Below are 18429 nucleotides of genomic sequence, written 5' to 3'. Positions count from 1 at the left end.
AGTAAAAAATAATAAATATTAAAAAAACATCACTCAAACCATGTGGGGCCCTGTAGTTTGTGATCAATAGCTCTTAGGAGAGCTGATTTGAACCTCTAGTTTCCCTGTTTCTTGAATCGTCTACCCCGGGGCAGACCTTGCTCCCACCCTCATCTGCCAGGTGGGACCCACCCCTCTTATGAGGGTTGTAGTAGCAGGGAAAAAAAAAAAAACTTCTATTATGCACATCTCTCTATTGTAGTGCACTTTTTGGATCAAATAGAGGCTTGATATTAAAAGCTTAATTTTAAATTTAAAAAATTCTCAATAACCTTGTTTTTGCTTTGCTTTTCAACACCATTTGGTATATATGTACACTATTGTGCACATCAGAGGATGTTTCCTCCAGTAAACGAGCAGGAATGCCCAAGAGAAGAGGATCACACACTTCAGGTATTTTACTTGTATCATATTAATTGTTTAATAATAAAAAATAATTTTTTAAAAAGAAATATATTTCATACTACTATTATATAAAAGCATGAACTACTCTTTTGTCACAAATCTTTTACTTGACTATTATATCATTTACTTTTGTTCAAATATCTTATTTTTTATATTAATTTCTATCATTTACTTTTTTTTCTTATTTAAATGTGCAAAAATCAAAATCAAAATCACAATCTCAATAAAAATTCCAAGATTTTTTTTTATATGATAAAAAGATCTCAATCAGTCGACAAGAAATTTTACTTACCTTAAACAAAATTAAATATTTTCCTAAATTTATATCATCCTATGATTAAAATTTTGTTATTTTGTTATTTTAAAATATTTAATCCTTTCTTGATTTACAAAAATTTATTATTTAAACTTAATTAATTCTATTAAAGAATCTTATTATTTTCCGCCTCCATATTTTATTTTGTAATTATTTTTAAAAGATTTTCTAATATATTTTTATTCCAAGTTTTAATATCTTTTTACCAAAATACTGTTTCACTTGTTTTTTTTTTGTTAAAGAAATACTATTTCACTTGCTTCTTTTTTTTTCTTCCATCTTTCTCTTTTAAAGAATATCTATATATTTTCATTATTTTGATAACAAAATTTTTCTATTTTATTTTTTATTTTTATGGTTGATGCGTCCAAAAATCGTTCAGTCCTTGAATTTCTGCAAAACAACATCAAACATGGGCCAACTTGGCGGTCGGGAAGTCACTTCTGAAGGTTGAGTCAGTAGTTGGAACACCACAGAGCCTTGGCTAGTTGCAGAGCTTAATTGACAGATAGAATGAAAAAAAAAAAAAAACGATTCAATTACCTCTATTGGGCATAAAGTTGTTTATTATTATTATTATTATTATTATTATTATTATTATTATTATTATTATTATTATTATTATTATTATTATTATTTTGGGAAAGGTAGCTTGTTACTATGGAGTGGAAACTAAATTACTAATATACGACGCCGAGTGGGTGTGAACCCAGGACCTCCTATTGGGCATAAAGTTTTAGTTTATATAGGATTTACCTCTCTTTCTTGACCGACGGATTTGTTCATGATCCTCCTTGGTGGCCGTCCGACTGATGGTAGGGTGTTTCCCCTTTTCTCGAGGGTGAAAGCGGTTTTCATGATTAACACAATTGCCCACTCCTTATGATAGTTGTAACCGTATACAACTCAATCACGTATCCCAAATTTCTTGGGATCTTGCTTATCCTTGGAACCGCAAGGTTCCTTCCTCATCACGCTATAATGAGCTGACCGGATGTCCAAACCCGACCATGATGGCCGAACCCGACCGTGATGGTCGAACCCGACCGTGATGGTCGAACCCGACCGTGATGTTCGAATCTTGACCGTGATGGCCGAACTTGACCGTGATGGCCAAACCCGACCGGATGGCCAAACTCGACTGTGGGGTCAGGCCATCTTCGAGCGGGGTCAAAGACTGAACCGAAGATGAACCCTGTTCAATAATATTTTATCCACAACGATACTACATAAAAAATTCTCTATCTTATTATATTATTAGCCTTCTTTAGAATGATGATAATGGAATATATAGAATATGAGAATCATGACATTCTTTCATGATATAAAATACAAATTCTACCAAAATAATACCTTCTCCTAAATTTCTACCCAAGATTTATATTTTCATTTATATATTTTTCTTACTATATTATTTGTATTTTCGAGATATAAATTATAGAAATCATGACATTCTTTCTTCAAAATATGTTTTTATATAATAATATGATATATAAAAAGTCATTTTAACGGAAAAATATGACAATTTTGTGAAAAAAAAATTTGAATGAAAGTTACGTAGTTTTAAATAATAGTATGATATAAGATGTCTTTTTGCTATAAAATTAGGATAATCCGTCGGAGACTAGCTTCAGGCTTGATCTGGTGTTTTCTTTCTTCCCCCCACCTGCAACTCAGGGTCATCTTTATCAGCCCTGTCAGGTATCGAACATTATACGTGAGCAATGCGCTGCGCTTCATCAGTTTTGACTTGAAAGTATTTACGCCAATCCGAATTCTCTTAACTTCTACCTTTTTCTGTTTTTCTTAATTCATTGAATTAGGTATCATGCTGACGTGACTGAGTTTTCCTGAGTTTAATGGAGGTCTGCTAATCGGGAACTTAACTAGAGGGCTTTCAAATAACTTTATTTGGATTTTTTTCCCTAAATTATTTGGATTTCATTTCTGAATAAACATTTGATAAGGAAGATCACCTCTTTTGCTGTGCATCTTGAGTATTTCCATGCAGATCCTGTGTATCATCTCCAATCCGATATGAAAAGATACATCTATTGAAATCACCCTACTGATACAATACAGATGACGATCCATGCAAATTGCTGTATCTTCATGTGAAGCCACTCAACTGTATTTAAACTTTGCTCTTCAACGATCTTTCAGCAGAGAAAGGCATGCCTGATCCTCTTTAAGTTTCAGATGTGTATAATTCATGGGTAGGATGCAGCTGTCCTATTATATTGCATTTTTTTTCCCTTGGATTTTATATGAAGAAATTTCTGCAAATGTCTCTACTGCTCAAAGTTTTAAGAACCTTTAACCTAATATTTTTAAAAGCTTGGTTCCATTCATTTGATTTTTGTATTCCTTAAATCAGATCAGTATTTCTAACGATGGATGGGGCAGAGATTTTAAATTAAAAATAAGAACATCAGTCAAAAGCGAATCCCACATATATTAAAAAAAAAAAAAAAAAAAAAAAAAAAAGGTGCAAAGTGCAAACAAACTTTCACTAATTTTCTGTTCTTTCCCTCTAAAATGGAAAATTTTCCATTCCTCTCACAGAATCTAAAATTAGGATTTGTAACAGGCTTGCTATGGTGACGGAAGATACAGTGGAAGGATTGGGTGTGTTTCAAAAGAATTGGTTTGTCAGGATCCTTCAACTCGTGTGGTGGGACTTCAATGATCTTACAGAGGCTGGGAACTGGTTACTAGTTGATTCTATCTGGTCCAACCAGTCTCTAGGTGAGCTTTGTATTCCAACCACAATTTGACAGCTCAGTTGTTCAACAGATTGCTTACATCTATAGTTTCTTTGAGTACTTTCTTAGTCTTCCACTCTGAAAAACAAAAAGAAACACACTTTGGGCCCCAAGAGAATCTCAAAAGCATCTACTGTATAATACCAGTGTCAAATGCATAGGGGCAGTTTGAACATTTTTTTATTATTATTTTACCATAAAATCCAATGATCAAATTAAAATTGAACTCACGTATTGAAGAGGGATGGACACATGAAAATAGGCATAATGGATTATCTTAGTCTCAATAGGAGGATTCTCATAAAACCATGAAGAGGAACATGTGTTCTTACTATAAAAGGTATTGGTCAGGTTTATTGTGCACCTCATGGGTGAAAATCCATATGGCTGGTCCATGGGTGAGTTTATTCATATTTGAAATACCAAGTAGGTCACTTTGATTATAATTTGTGTACAAGTAGAACTCTTTACAAAATGTGATATGGAAATTAATTTAGGACCAATCCTTACATCACACGCTGTTAAATTTTAAATTTCCAATTATCCTTCTCAGGTGGAAAAGTATATGAATAAGTTCACTAGCTAGTAACAATAACAATTCAATCAAAAAACCATATTACAAGTTACCAAAGTTACAACCTAATCATAAAAACACTTACAAGAAAGAAAAACCACCAGAAGACATAAATTAAAAATACCACGTGCACTGATCTCAATAGCCAGCCTGAACTGCTCCTCCTCCACCACCCTCTCTAACAAAAACTTGGTGTGAACCAAACAGGAGGAAACCGAGAAAATTTCAAAACACTTGGTGAAAAAGGTTCAATGCTATTATCTTTTAAGTGAAAGACACTAGTACCTGTCGTCATTTCATGTACCTGTTGTCCTTCCCAATCGATTTCTTCATCAAATGTGAAATATATACAATTTTCTCTAAATTGAGGACAGTCACGTGTTGATGCAGATGTTGAAGTACTCTTACCGATAAATAATATACGATCACCCAAGTCCTCCACCTGAATCCATCTTAGATTTTTTAAATCCAATTTGAATATCTTGAATGTAAGACTTCCATAATATCGTAAATCACCATCTTGACAACTTTTCACAACCAACAAGAAGTCTCCAAAACATTCTACTAGATAAAATGTCCTCCGTTGCTCCTTTATCTCAGTATCCAAATTCGGACCCACAACAATGGGAGGAGGAATGTTGCAACTTCTTGCTTTTGGACGAGGAACCAACTCCACAAGTTTAAGATCACAATAATCATTAATGACATACAATTTTGCATCATAAAGAATAATGTCTTTATATAATGCTCCAATCCTAGTCCAACTTTTGTCCAATGGAGTACAGCAGGCCATTATACTGTTATAAAAAATCGCAATTACCACGCAACTATCTTGCTTAGTTGCTGCAGAAGACGCAATATTCTTATTATCAGAATTATTAGCAGCACAAGCAAGAGTAGGTAACACTATAGCCTTATTGATTAAGCTCCTACTCAATAAAGAATTTTCAAGGTAAATGTCAAACACACCGTTACTAAAGGGAAAGCTTAATAGGACTGGGAGCTGAATCACAACTCCGGTTAATGGATTTAGAAGAAAAATTGATCCCTTGTTAGCCAACATTATCGACCATCCTCCATTAGACCCAACACACTGAGAATCATAGACGATTTCAGGAAATTTTAGCAGCCTCAACTTTTTGTAATTGCCATCCACATTGGCATGGGAGAGCATGACAAACCTAGGAATATTACCAAAATTTGGAAAAAACATCAACCACGGCAACCGAGACCGCAGGTGCAATGGCAATATTTTCATGGAAGTCATTGCTGTTGAATGCCAGGACTTGCAAACTACACCAAAGCGAAGAAAGTCATCCAAGTTTAATTTGTTTACAATGGTCACCCTGATATCTTCGGAAAGTGCATCCATGATATTTCTTTTAAGGCCATCATCAATAATGGGATCAATCTTCAACCGCTTATAAGAGGAAGTCATGATGCTTTTGAATGAATATAACCAAAGCAATATAGGATGAGAGAACTTATTCTTTTATCTGTCATGAAAGCAATATATACCGGAATTAGAATTGACAAATACAGAAAATTAGAAACAAGATAGATGATGAAATCTATGTTACATGACCCAGTGGATTTTGGACAAATCTATGTAATTGTGTTAAATAACTTAATAAATTTTCTCTTTCCATAAAAAAAAAATTTAATTACAGAAAATTGGTGCTTACCATCACTGTTGATTCTTGTTTCACAATCTAAAATCGTAGGATAGGATGTCAGAAAAAACTTCACGACAAACAAGAATTAACAGCGAGGGAAGGGTGAGCAGCAATACACAAGAAAGAAAAATAAATAAATAAACTAGAGAAGAGAGACTTACAAGAGATTACGCGTTTCCTACGATCGAAAGGTACAGGTTCATGGGATTGAGTCTGCTTCTTCTTCAGAATGATTTCAGGTAAATTGAAAACGATTCACTCGAGCAACAAATCTTTCTTCAACCTTTTGGATCCAGTAATGGAAGATCCGCTCGGTTCTTGTGATTGAATCTGCTTCTTCTTCAGAATGATTTTAGGGAAATTGAAAACGAGTCACTCGAGCAACAAATCCTGCTTCAACCTTTTAGATCCAGTAATGGAAGATCCTCTCGGTCCTTGGGATTGATCTGCTTCTTCTTCAGAATGATTTCAGGAAAATTGAAAAGGAGTCAACAAATCCTTGTTCAACCTTTTGGATCCAGTAATGGAAGATCCACTCGATCCTTTCCTTGCCTTCGTTATCGAATTTCTAGGTTTTCCCAAGCCCTAGCTATACAGACAAGTAAACTAACCGACTCGTCAGGATTCCAAGTTAAAATCTGATTCCGCTGCTGCTCACTGGATCTTCACGAGGTGCAAACTGCACACTGTGCGTGCTCGCTTGACGGTATTATAATCACAAATCATGTAGGCCCACAAATAAAGAATAATAAAATACTAAAAAAACTTAAAAAAATTACTTGATTGACTGCTTTTAAGTTTTCCTTACAAAAATAGACACTCAATGTTAAACTTTACAAAACTAGTTAAAACCTGAGTTTTGCAATTACAAAAATAGCCACAAATAGTGTTTTTTCACATCTTTGGACATTTTTACCCCTAAAGTTGACCAGACTTTTTCCTTTTGGATAAAATAGTGATTTTTTCACTCGATGTGATCAGTTTTAAGGGTAAAAAAATACCCAAAGAGGTAAAAAATACTAGTTTCATAAATGCAAACTCAGTTTGGCTAATTTTGTAAAGTAAAACATTGAGTGACTATTTTTGTATGAGAAAACCTAAAAGCAGCTAATCACATAATTTTCCCAAAAAACTTCATCATCCAAACCTTGTGGGTCCCCCTTCATTTGGGGTCAATAAGCGAGGAACTAATTCGAATCTCTAGTTTCACGGTTTCACTTGAATTTGGATCCTCTGTTCTCGAGCAGACCTTGCTTCCCACCTTCATCTGTCAGGTCGTCGGGCAATGTGGGACCCACCACTCTTGTGAGGATTGGAGTAGTAGGGGGAAAAAAATCTTCTATTGTGCACATCTCTCTGCTATACATAATGCACTTTTTGTACCAAATAGAGGGCTGAGATTAAAAGTTTAATTTAAAATTTTTTTAAAAATTTATCAATAATCTTGTATTTGCTTTGTTTTCTCAGCCAACCATTTGAGATATATATATATATATATATCCCTCTGAATTCAGATAATTAGATTTTTGCATTTCTCTGTATTAATTATACATTATGTCTATAATGGTAAATTAATATGTATGAATTAAAAGCAAATTCTGAAAGATCGTGAACTAAAAGTAGTTACAACATTAAATTCTGAAAGATCGTGAGAAACCGAGAAGCCATAACAATATCGTCAATAGACATTGATGAGGGTTGTTCATCTTTCATTATAGAACTCGACCACCATCTTCTGCTTCTGCTTTGAATCCCTCGACAAGTCGCTAAACCTTGAAAGTCACTCACTCGGTTACCATCTTCTGGCTTCGTTTTGAATCCTCGACAAGTTGCTAAACCCTGAAAGTCACTCACTCGGGCTACCTAGCGAGTTAGGTCGTCGATATAAAACCCTTTCTCTTTTCATCATCGTTGCATTTCTTGTTCTGTAACGGCGAGGGGGGAAGACAATAACTGAGTGACACAATGGTGTCGTTAAAGCTTCAGAAGAGGCTTTTTGCCAACGTTCTCAAGTGTGGAAGACGGAAAGTTTGGCTCGATCCTAGTGAAGTCAACGAAATCTCCATGGCCAATTCAAGTAGGTTCATCCTTCTTCCTTTTGCCTTTGTATCTCACCCCTTTGTTCTTTTCCTTTTGGTTGGTTACTTGCCTAGGTGATTTTGGTTCGGTTTCTAGAACAGATTTTATCTTCAATTTCTGAATTTGGGGATCTTTCAAACTTATCGATGTGCTGCAGCATTTTTTTTCCTGATAGTTGACATGGAAAACTGTTTCATATTTCTTCATGAATTCTTTGGAAGATTGGACAATACGAATTATCGAAAGCAGAAATATCCATCAGATACCAAGTTGTGTGGCGTCAGAAATTTTGTGGAGGGGGTTATATAGCTGAATTTGGGTAAATATGTTATATATGGCCACATTCCTAAATATCCAACTGCACTTTACCATTAACCTTCTACATGCCTCAACAAGTTGGACCTTCTGTAAATTCTATAGTATATGTGTCTAGGGAAGCCTTTACCTTAAAGTCAATATCAGTTGGTAAGGATGCAGATCCTAAAAGTGAAAAGCCAGCCTTTTTTCTTTATTTGGGGGGAGGGGGGTTAACTATGATTCTTATACTTCGGTTAAAATGAAACCATTTTTCATGTCTGCTTTGAACTTCTTTTGGGCATTGTGAAATTTGAAGGCTTCATGGTGAGAGTGTGAAACAATTCGTCTTTTATCTGAAATCAATTAATGTTTCCACAAGTCTCAAGGCATGGAAAGCATCAGTAGATGTTCTTGTGGAATGGCACATTTCTGTTAAGAGTTTCTTATGCATTGAATTGCCAATTTGAACATTTTTCAGATGTTCTCTTATTTTTCAGAATAAAGATCCAAACATATCTGATGTTATATGTTTCAATCTAGGTGGATTCATATGCTTACCTTCCTGCTGGTTTTGAACCCAGGAAGTAGATCTTTTGGATGATGGCTATAGCGTATAAGTGGCGGAAGTATGGCTAGGAAGTGGTCAAAGGGAATCCTCACTCAAGGTTGTACATCTGTCTCTTTCCTGTATAGTCATAAAAATTAGGAAGTCATTGCTGCTACATTACATCTCTTGTAACAAACCATTGCAGATTGTGGTAAAGATTTACAAATTGCTCTGTTGTAATGACTGGTCATTATAGTTATGTCACTTGAAAAGGAAATTAAAGGAGGATGAATGTTTGGAGGGAAACAACCCCAGTTATAGACATTGGTTTCTCATTTTACTAGATTTTGTTGAAAGAAATTTCAAAATTTTTCTTCGATGCTCATGGCTTTCCAAATGTCTATACTCTGCTTCAATTTAATTACATTAAGAGCAAAACGTCTACATGCATTTGCACGTGCATTTTTACTAGTATAAATATATATATAGTATCATACTATCATATAAAAACATATACTACTCTTTCGTCGCAAATCTTTCACTTGACTATTATATCCTTTACTTTTGTTCAAATATTTAATTTTTTATATTAAATTTTTTATGGTATCCTTTATATATTTTTTTCTTATTTAAATACGTAAAATCAATCAAAATCACAATCTCGACAAAAATTCCAAGATATTTATTTTTTTTATATGGTAAAAAGATCTCAATCACTCGACAAGAAATTTTACTTACCTTTAACAAAATTAAATATTTTTCTAAATTTATACCATCCTATGATTTTAATTTTTTAAATTTAAAATATTTAATTCTTTCTTGATTTACAAAAATTTATTATTTAAACATAATTATTCTTTTAAAGGATCTTATAATTATAAATCAACCCACCTCCATATTTTATAAACAAAACATCTTTCACTGAGTTCATTGTATTTTTATTTGTTTGTTGAAATTTATTTTTACCCCTTGTTAATGTATGCAATTTCAATCACAAATTGTGGTAAATTTATTGTCTAGATTGAGTTTTTGTTTGGAACCATCGAAATTACTTGATAACTTCTTCAAACCTTGTATTCTATTAGGATGCCTTGGATTATAGTGATTGATGACGTTTTACTCACCTTATAAGTTCGACTTCCTATTATATTTCTAGATATTTAACGATTTGGTTTGCGGTTTATCGTTTTTATTGACGGTTGAAGTAGTTCATGATGAAGGACAAAATGTTGGCTAAGATTTACTGCAAGAAGAGATTACTGCAAGAAGAAGATAAAGAAATTGATTTTACTCTCATAGTGAACTTCCGCCATCTCCCAGGATATGTCAATATCCACCCAAAAGATAAGAAAGCTTTGTTCTATTGATTCTTCGAAGTTGGGAGTTGCAGAAAAACCTTTAGTGGTCTGGCTCAGTGGAGGTTAGTTGCTTTCTCTCTCCCTCTCCTCTCCTAGAATCTTTCTCCATGGAACTGAGTTTTCTTTTCTTTTAAATCTCTTAAACTTTTCACAAAATGTGCATTCATTGGGATTTTTGTCCGCTCCGGTTCTGAGAAAGGCAATTGTTCTTATCTTCTCTTGAATATAGAATGTAGAATATAGAATAAAACTTAAGTGCATTTTTTTCTCCTATAACGGTTATCTTTGACGGTTGAGCCAAGGTTTATGGTTAACATCCTTTTTAGTCAACATTAATGACGATTAAAATTCTTTTTTCCAACGCAATACACAATGTAATTTGATGAGTTTACTGTTGAAATGCGGCCGGTCAAATTTTATGCACCTATAAGTGAAAGGATTAGATAGTTCTAACCGTTTATTCTCTAGGTTGTATGCAATTGTTATTTCTCGTAGAGTATGGTAGGTATTTTTCAAATTTTATGTCTAGGCACAATAACCAAACTCTGGAACAATCAAATAACGTTTTTTTTCTTCTAATTAGGTATAACAATTCAAAAGGAGAGCGGTTACACAAGCCAAGCTCTAGGGACAACAAGTCTCGGAGTCCGGGGAGAGTTCACAGGCCATAAATACCTAGAACCAGAATAAAGACCACGACGGGCCAAAGCATCCGCTACCAAGTTAAAAGAGCGCGAAATCCAAGAGAAGGAAACAGATAGGGGGCAAACATAGAGCTAAAATTTCATTAACAATTGGGGAGATAGAAAGGATGTCAGAACCTCCTTTTTGCAACTCAGAAATGACAAACAAGCAGTACGCTTCCACCACCACGAATTGAAAATCAGCTGGAATAGCAAAATGAAGACCCTCTTTAATAGCTTTTAACTCACCTTCCAGTGCAGAGCTCATTCTTCTAAAATCAGAGACAACAAATAGAATGGAACCATTATGGTCTCGTCTAACAAAACCAATGCCTCCCATAGTCTGACCTTCACAAAAAGTCACATCCGAATTGATTTTAATCCAGCCTACTGAAGGGCAGATCCAACCCGGCAAAAAGTGATCAGCAGCACTATTCGGTTTAGAAGACCAAACATTCAGATATTCCGAAGCTTCAGCTTGGGCCCTATTGATAACCTCCACCGGGGAAAGAGAAATAGCCTTAAATAGTAAAGAGTTGCGTGCATTCCAAATGGACCAAATGAGAAAGGAGGCTAGACAAAAATGATCCATAATTGTTCATACAGTCTTAAGAGTATTCTTTCTTCACTGTTCATGTTCCAAAGTTTCTTAATCCATAACTGCCAAAATTTGAAAGAGGGTGAAAGGCTTGAACCTGAAATGTCCAAAGATTTAATAATTACGATCACTTTAAATCGGGTTGATCGAATTATTTTCCATTGTTTATATAGTATATTGTTTTCATAATATTTTTAGGGATTGGGATTGTGTCGTTGCTTCTGGTCCTGGTATAAACCTGATTTAGTTATGTTTGCAACTTCAGTTTATGAGTCAAATTTCATTTTTAAATTTGTTTAGTTTGAGGTCACACCAAATTTGAGGAAAACGTAACCAATAAGAAGAATTAGATATCTTGGTTCTCTGTCTCTCACGATAGGAATCCCCAAAACTAGATCTCACAAAAAGAAGAAGAATTTCTTATCTCTTGTCTCACAGTGGAATTTCCAAAATTAAGTGTGAATTTATTTTTATCTCTTCTTTTTTTTCCCCACCTGTGGACCCACTGTATTTTGTGGTGGTAAAGCCATTCTGTGCTTTCGGACGGGAAGAAGATCCGGACTCAAGCATCCCATCCCCTCCCTTCTATAGGGAATGATTATGAAAAAGTAGGTTTTTTTTTGAGTGACTCAATCTGGGACACTACCAACAAACTTGTGTTTGGTGCTGATGTCTCTCATGTTGGGATGAAGCCTAATTTCAGGAGGACTTCCAAATCTTCCTCTATCAGCATGATTTGGAAAGTCAATTTATTTCCTATCAACTCCAACTTTTATTTAATTTCACATAGACGGTTTGACAATACCCAAAGAAAATGGCTTCTTGTTGTTACCTTTGGTTAAGGTGCTTCTATTCTCTGCTTTTAGGGCAAACTTTCTTTAGGTGTCGCCAATGATGGAATGTTAAAGCGGTTAAAGGCCCAACTTCCCTAGGGGAGGTCTTGGGTTCGCACCCATTCGGCGGCATTAATATAAAAAAGCTCCTCTGAGGATGTAATCGAGGTGCGCGCAAACTAGAATGAACCTCAAATCCAAAAAAAAAAAAAAAAAAATTTCTTTAGGTGTGCTTCTCCCCCACCCCAACAACCTTTTCTTCTCACTTTCTTCCCCCCCCCCCCCCCCCCCCCTTCCTCCAATAATCTGTTCTGCAGTTTTTCCATCATCAAGAATCACAATTGGAGGTACTTCAGTCTGTTGCCTTAGTGGGGTTTACAAGATATAAGGGTTATTGGATCTACACAGCAGATATGAACTTTCACAGTTGTTGCAATTAATTTTGTTCTCAACTGAGTTAGTTCCCAGTAATTCAATTAATTTTGTTCTCAACTGAGTTAGTTCCCAGTAATTCAATTAATTTTGTTCTCAACTGAGTTAGTTCCCAGTAATTCAAACCAGCTAAAATTTCCTTAGGCATATCTGAATTTAGAACCCCACAAATCATTTAGGGTTTGGAAGGGGCGGGGAAGAGAGAGAGAATCTACCCAGTGCAAGTATTTCTAAGTTTAGCAACCATATATAATTTCAGGGAAGTTTCTTAGAAAAGGTGTTGGGAAGAGAGAAAAGAGAAACGGTAGTGGAAAAGAAAGTAAGTAGTGGACGATATGGGGGAGAGATGAGGAAGAGGAAGGAAGCAGCGGATGATACAGGCAGAGATGATCAAAGAGAATGCAAGTGAGATCCAAAGAGAAAAATTAAGTTTCTTTTTTTCTTTTTTTTTTTTTTTTTTTTTTTGGGGTGGGGGGGCGGGGGGGAATACAATACATGGAACTGAATGTCTTCTATCTGGGAGGGAAATTGCTTGGGCACTTGCAGCGAAGAGATTTCGATCTGGACCGTTCATTTCTAAAAATTTAGTTTTCACACTTTTGATAAATTGACTCGATCTCGACCGTTTGAAGCACAATGTTGTGCATTAATCGCGCAGCACTGAAGTTGTTCTCGTCTGGGAGAGGGGACATGGGTGACTGTAGAGAGAATGAAAGTAGACATAAGAGAGGAGAGATGAGATGGTAGAAAGAATGACTTCAGGTTTGAGGAGGACTAAGTTTGAAAATTTAATTTTTTCACAAAAATTTATTAAATACAACAAATGCATACCAAAAGATGTATCAAAAGGGAACTCCTCCAATCTTACCCAAAGTTGGAATTTCAGTCTCTACTGGATCTCATCATTCAGAAAGGTTGATCAAGAAAAATAAATGGAGCCAATAACAGTACTGATCCAGGATGTATTACTACAAAATGTTTCAACTTTTAAATTGGTTTATAAAATTTTGGCTATTAATTCATAATTCAATGGTTGGATTTAAGATTTAGCATGAGGGAGATCAAGTGCAACCGTCCTAGAGAATGCAGGACTTAGATAACCACATAGGAGATCACAACCTATATCCTGGAAGAATTAAAGAAATAGAAAATAAAAGACTGTACAAAGACGTATCAGAAAAAGGAACAGAAAAGAAAATAAAGTGAAGAAGAATTGAGAGCGAGAGAAAGGGGTAGTCCAAGAGGAGATAGAAAGAGTAAGTACTAGAGGAGAGAGAAGTGACCAAGTTCAAGAAGGTTTTAGAAGAAAAAAATCAAGAGAGAAATAGAAGGGAGGGGAAGCAGCCCCATCGCATAAAGAAAAAAGGGAAGGAAATCCAAGAGAAGAGAGACCCTGCAATAAATAAAAGTAACAAGATCCATACTTCTTAGTGGAGAGGTCATGGATTTGACCATTGCAGACAACAAAGCTCCCTCTGAAGATGTTATCGAGGTACGTACAAGCTGGCCCGGATGAACCTCAAATACCTAGAAGATAAAAAACTGCCCAACCTAATAAATACATGATTCTTTTTCTTTTGATTTTGTTATTTCATAACATGTAAAGCTAGGCATATGGTTAATTTGTGGGTTTTTTTTGTCAAATTGAGTAAACCCTAATTGATGATTGCTTGCTAATCTCTTGGAAAGATGGTTGAACGTGAACCACCAATAACTTTATGAAAATTTAAAGGAATCACAAAATGGACTTACGTTGACCCAATACCATCATTAGAACAAACAATTATGGCATGAATTATTGTCCTTTTCATATTCTATCATTCATTTAAATCAACAATGACAAGATACCATATCCTTATTAGGTTATGGTTTAACCTTTTTGCCGGGAGTGGCTGATCCTATGGAATCATAAAAAAAATGAGTATATCTCCAAATCCACATGGAAATTAGATTTGAAACTTTACATGCGTCTAGAAGACTAATAGACGAAGGATTCCAATGAATTGAGATCCTTCTGACTTCGTCTGATAGGATGATAAAATACCACGAAGCAGATTAATGAACTGGAATCACATCGGAAACTCGGTTTTCGTAAGAGACATATCTAGACTTCTATAAGGTATTTTGATCTGAAATTTTTAAGACACAATCGATATTAATTCTACAATATATAATAAATGTCAAAAATATTAAATTAAAAATCATTTAGTGAAGGTTCTGGAGTTGTTTTTCCACCACGTAGCCTCAATTGTAATTACATTGGGATTTGGTGAGTGGCAGTGATCTCTCGGAGCTATCTGTGATAGGAGAGATGGAGCCACGTCATGCGTGTATAGCGGCGATGAGCTGTATGGGACACCCCAGGTGGGGGTGTGTGTCATGCTAGTTTAGTGATGACAGTAACAAAAACATTCCTGGAGGGGATGTGGGTCATGCGTGTATAGTGGCAATGAGCTGTACGGGACACCCCAGGTGGAGGGTGTGCGCCATGCTGGTTTAGTGATGGCGGTAACAAAAGCATTCCTGGAGGGGATGTGGGCCATGCTGTAAGGTGTGGTGGATATATAGAGACTGGTGATTGCAGAGAGACATCATAAACTGTTTTCTTCAAGGTGGTTTGCAGAATTCAAGCCAATGTGGAGATTGTTGGGTTTGAGTGTCTTGTATTCTGTGAGTCCATGTAATTATGGTTTTGGTTGTATTTGTAATTGAAACATGGTTTTGGTCAATTACTAGTACTAGGTAAAATTATAATTACATTGGGATTAGGGTTTTAGGTTTCTTTATAAATAGTCTCTGTGGGATAACCTATAGGCATCAATCTCTGTAGGAGATTGGGGAATCAATCCCTGTAGGGGATTGGGGTACCCATCCTGATAAGGATGTAGGACAAGCAAATGGTAGCATTTTGTGGGTGTGAGAGTGGTGTGTAGTTTCCAGGAAATAGTGAAACTCTTTTTCTCTCTGGTGGACGTAGGCATGATTTTGCCGAACCACGTTAAATTTCCCTTGTATGCTTTGCTTGTGTTTTTCTCCGTTCGTAGTTGTGCATCCATTATCCCTAACAAATTGAATAAGGACTATTGCTTCCAAGATCTTTAAAAAAGAATCAATTGTACAAGACTATTTTTGGTATTACTAGTGGTTGAGTTTAAATAAAACTTTATAGGATTCGTTTGCAAATTCTAAAGAGAGTATGGTCTGAAATTAGCAAAATCTAATGGATGGTTTTCAATTCCTGAATTTGGTAGGAGTTTTTATCCTAGTAAGGCTTCTATGTATAATGGATCTAGAAGATTTGAATGAAACTACAAGCCTGTAACTTGGGGAGAATGTAAATCTAATATTGGAGAAGGCTCCTCCAAGTTTGAGTCAATTCTAACCGTAATACGAGGGTAGATGTTACTTGGGAATTTGGTGTCTACAAGAACCCAAAAATCAACAAAGCAACAAAAATTAAAGAGATATGGGGTATTAAAAAATAAAGTGAGATGGAAGGGGGGATGGGAGATCCCTGGCTTACCAAATACTTGGAAGTAAAGCCTTGTGATAAGCTGTGATGATGGTGGACAAAACCGACGCAAGCTGAATCCACAGTCATAGAGGAATCTCAGGCTGACTACACTAGATACCCGTTTCTTTTTGCATTCGCAAATAGCTTTGAAGTGGAAGGAAGCCCTAGTCCATTTGGGAAGCATTAGTCCAAGCTAAGCATTTCGAATTCCAACGCATGACTATTGAGGGAGATTACTTGTTCCTTATTAATTCAGCTCTTATCATAAAAAATTGCTCTCTCAAACTCAGAATCATCTGGGACATACTACAATATCTTCGTTTGTTTTCTCACGTACAATGGGGTCATACACTCAGAGAAGGAAACAACATTGAGGAGTCATAGAATGGAGTTGAACTTGAATGATGTGCATTAAATGCACAATACCTGTTGCCTATGGTCGAGACCGAGATTTTGATTTAGACAGTAGGCAGCACGTACAAAGCTGTGCATTAAATGCGTAGCACTGAAGTCGAATCCCACCCTAAAGGGGTCTCCTTTCCAAAATCTCTAACGACATGTGTGATCCAACGAAATGCATTAAATGCGCAGCGAAAAAAATCGATTGTCAATAAGCAGTTCAGATCGAAATCTCTAACGCCATGTGTGATCCAATGGTGTGAATTCTCTCCTTTCTCCTTATTTATATCCCCCACTCAGATACACTGTTCGGTGTTCTTACCCTATGGTTTCTCTTATAAATAAATTAACTACTTCACCTAAAAAAAAAGAAGAAAAAAAAAATCTGGATTGACTTTCCCACTAAGGTAAGGTTATTCCTCTGTTCCTATTTCCCTTTTGTTTAAAGAGTGTGAAGTTATTTTTTTCTTAGGGTAATTCCTATGTAACATCATTCCTTGAACCCCTTTTTGCTTGTTAGGAATTTTTCTGTCGCCCCCTATCTCTTGCACCAGATCATTAACTTGTCCATTTCTAATTGTAGATATGATATATGTGTTTCAAAATTACATCAAAAAGTTGAGGTTCATTTACAAGTCACGTAATTTAAAAGGTTGATGTGACTTATAAATAGATTTCAACCATTTGGTATGATGTTGAGACACATGTCCCAACATGTCATACATTACAAGGAAATGGATGGTCCATTTCTATCATGTCCCTCTTGCACCCCATTTTTTTTTCTTTTTCTTATTCCAAGTATTCCATCACTATGTTTGTTTATACTATTATAGGATTCTTTCTTTCTTCTTTCCACATTTTCATTAACTTCTTTCTTGTCTTTCCTTCTTTTGCTGCTTTGGGGAGTTTCTTACGTGTTGGAATATAAATATAAAATGACAAAATCTCTAGGGGCATGTTTCATGACATGAATTCAGGGGTATGAAACGAAATGGGATTTCAAATCTATAGATTCATGATTCAAAAAATTAACTGTTTGGTATGCCTTAAATCTATCGAAGTTCATAGAGTTTCATTGGGTGACTCTGCGTGAATCCACAAATTTTATCGATTTTATATTTATGGTAGAATCCATGGATTTCACCCAATAAAGAAGGGCTTAATTCACGTTTTTAGGGAAAAAAGTGAAATCCATGGATTTCATGAATCGAAGGATGTTTTACAACCAAACAGGTATAGTTTTTCAATTTATCAATCCAAGGATTTGAAATCTCTGGCTTCTGATTGTTGGGTTTTGTGGGCTTAACTAACACTAGTCTTTTCATTTGGGTTTGAGGTTGTTTCCACATACACTTTAGATCATTATTTACCTCTTGTATGCACCCCAAGGATTTATATCAGCAAGTTGTTAATGACTGTAATGGCAGATAATTGTGTTCCATATATTGAGGAGCATTTCTTGTTGTTCACATTAATTGTTTACTAGTTGAATCGGGTTTTTGAGTGATGAAGGATTATGGACATTATAGCCAAATACTTAGGTAAAGGTACTTGTGTTAGTGTAGCCCAAGTGGGAGATTGTTGGGTTTTATGGGATTAACTAACACTGGTCCCTTTATCTGGGCCCATATGCATTCAGGGGTATTACTGACCTTTACTATTGTGGGAGTGGTTAAAGGTTAGGGTTTTATATTATAAATAACTTATTGAGTCCCCGTAGCCGTCACACAATACATTTGGGTTTGAGGTTGTTTCCACATACACTCAAACGAAAGATTTCAAAAAGTGAAAGGCTACGGAAGATTCAAGAAGAGCAAAAAAGGATTTATAACAAAAACACACTACAGGTATTTATTTCTACGCTTCCGTAATTATATTCATAACTATGATTTAATTATTAGAGGAACAATATAG

This window comes from Hakea prostrata, chromosome 9 (assembly GCF_041222555.1).
Source record: "Hakea prostrata isolate BN-2017 chromosome 9, UWA_Hpros_2, whole genome shotgun sequence".
Lineage (NCBI taxonomy): Eukaryota > Viridiplantae > Streptophyta > Magnoliopsida > Proteales > Proteaceae > Hakea > Hakea prostrata.
This window is presented reverse-complemented; position numbering follows the sequence as displayed.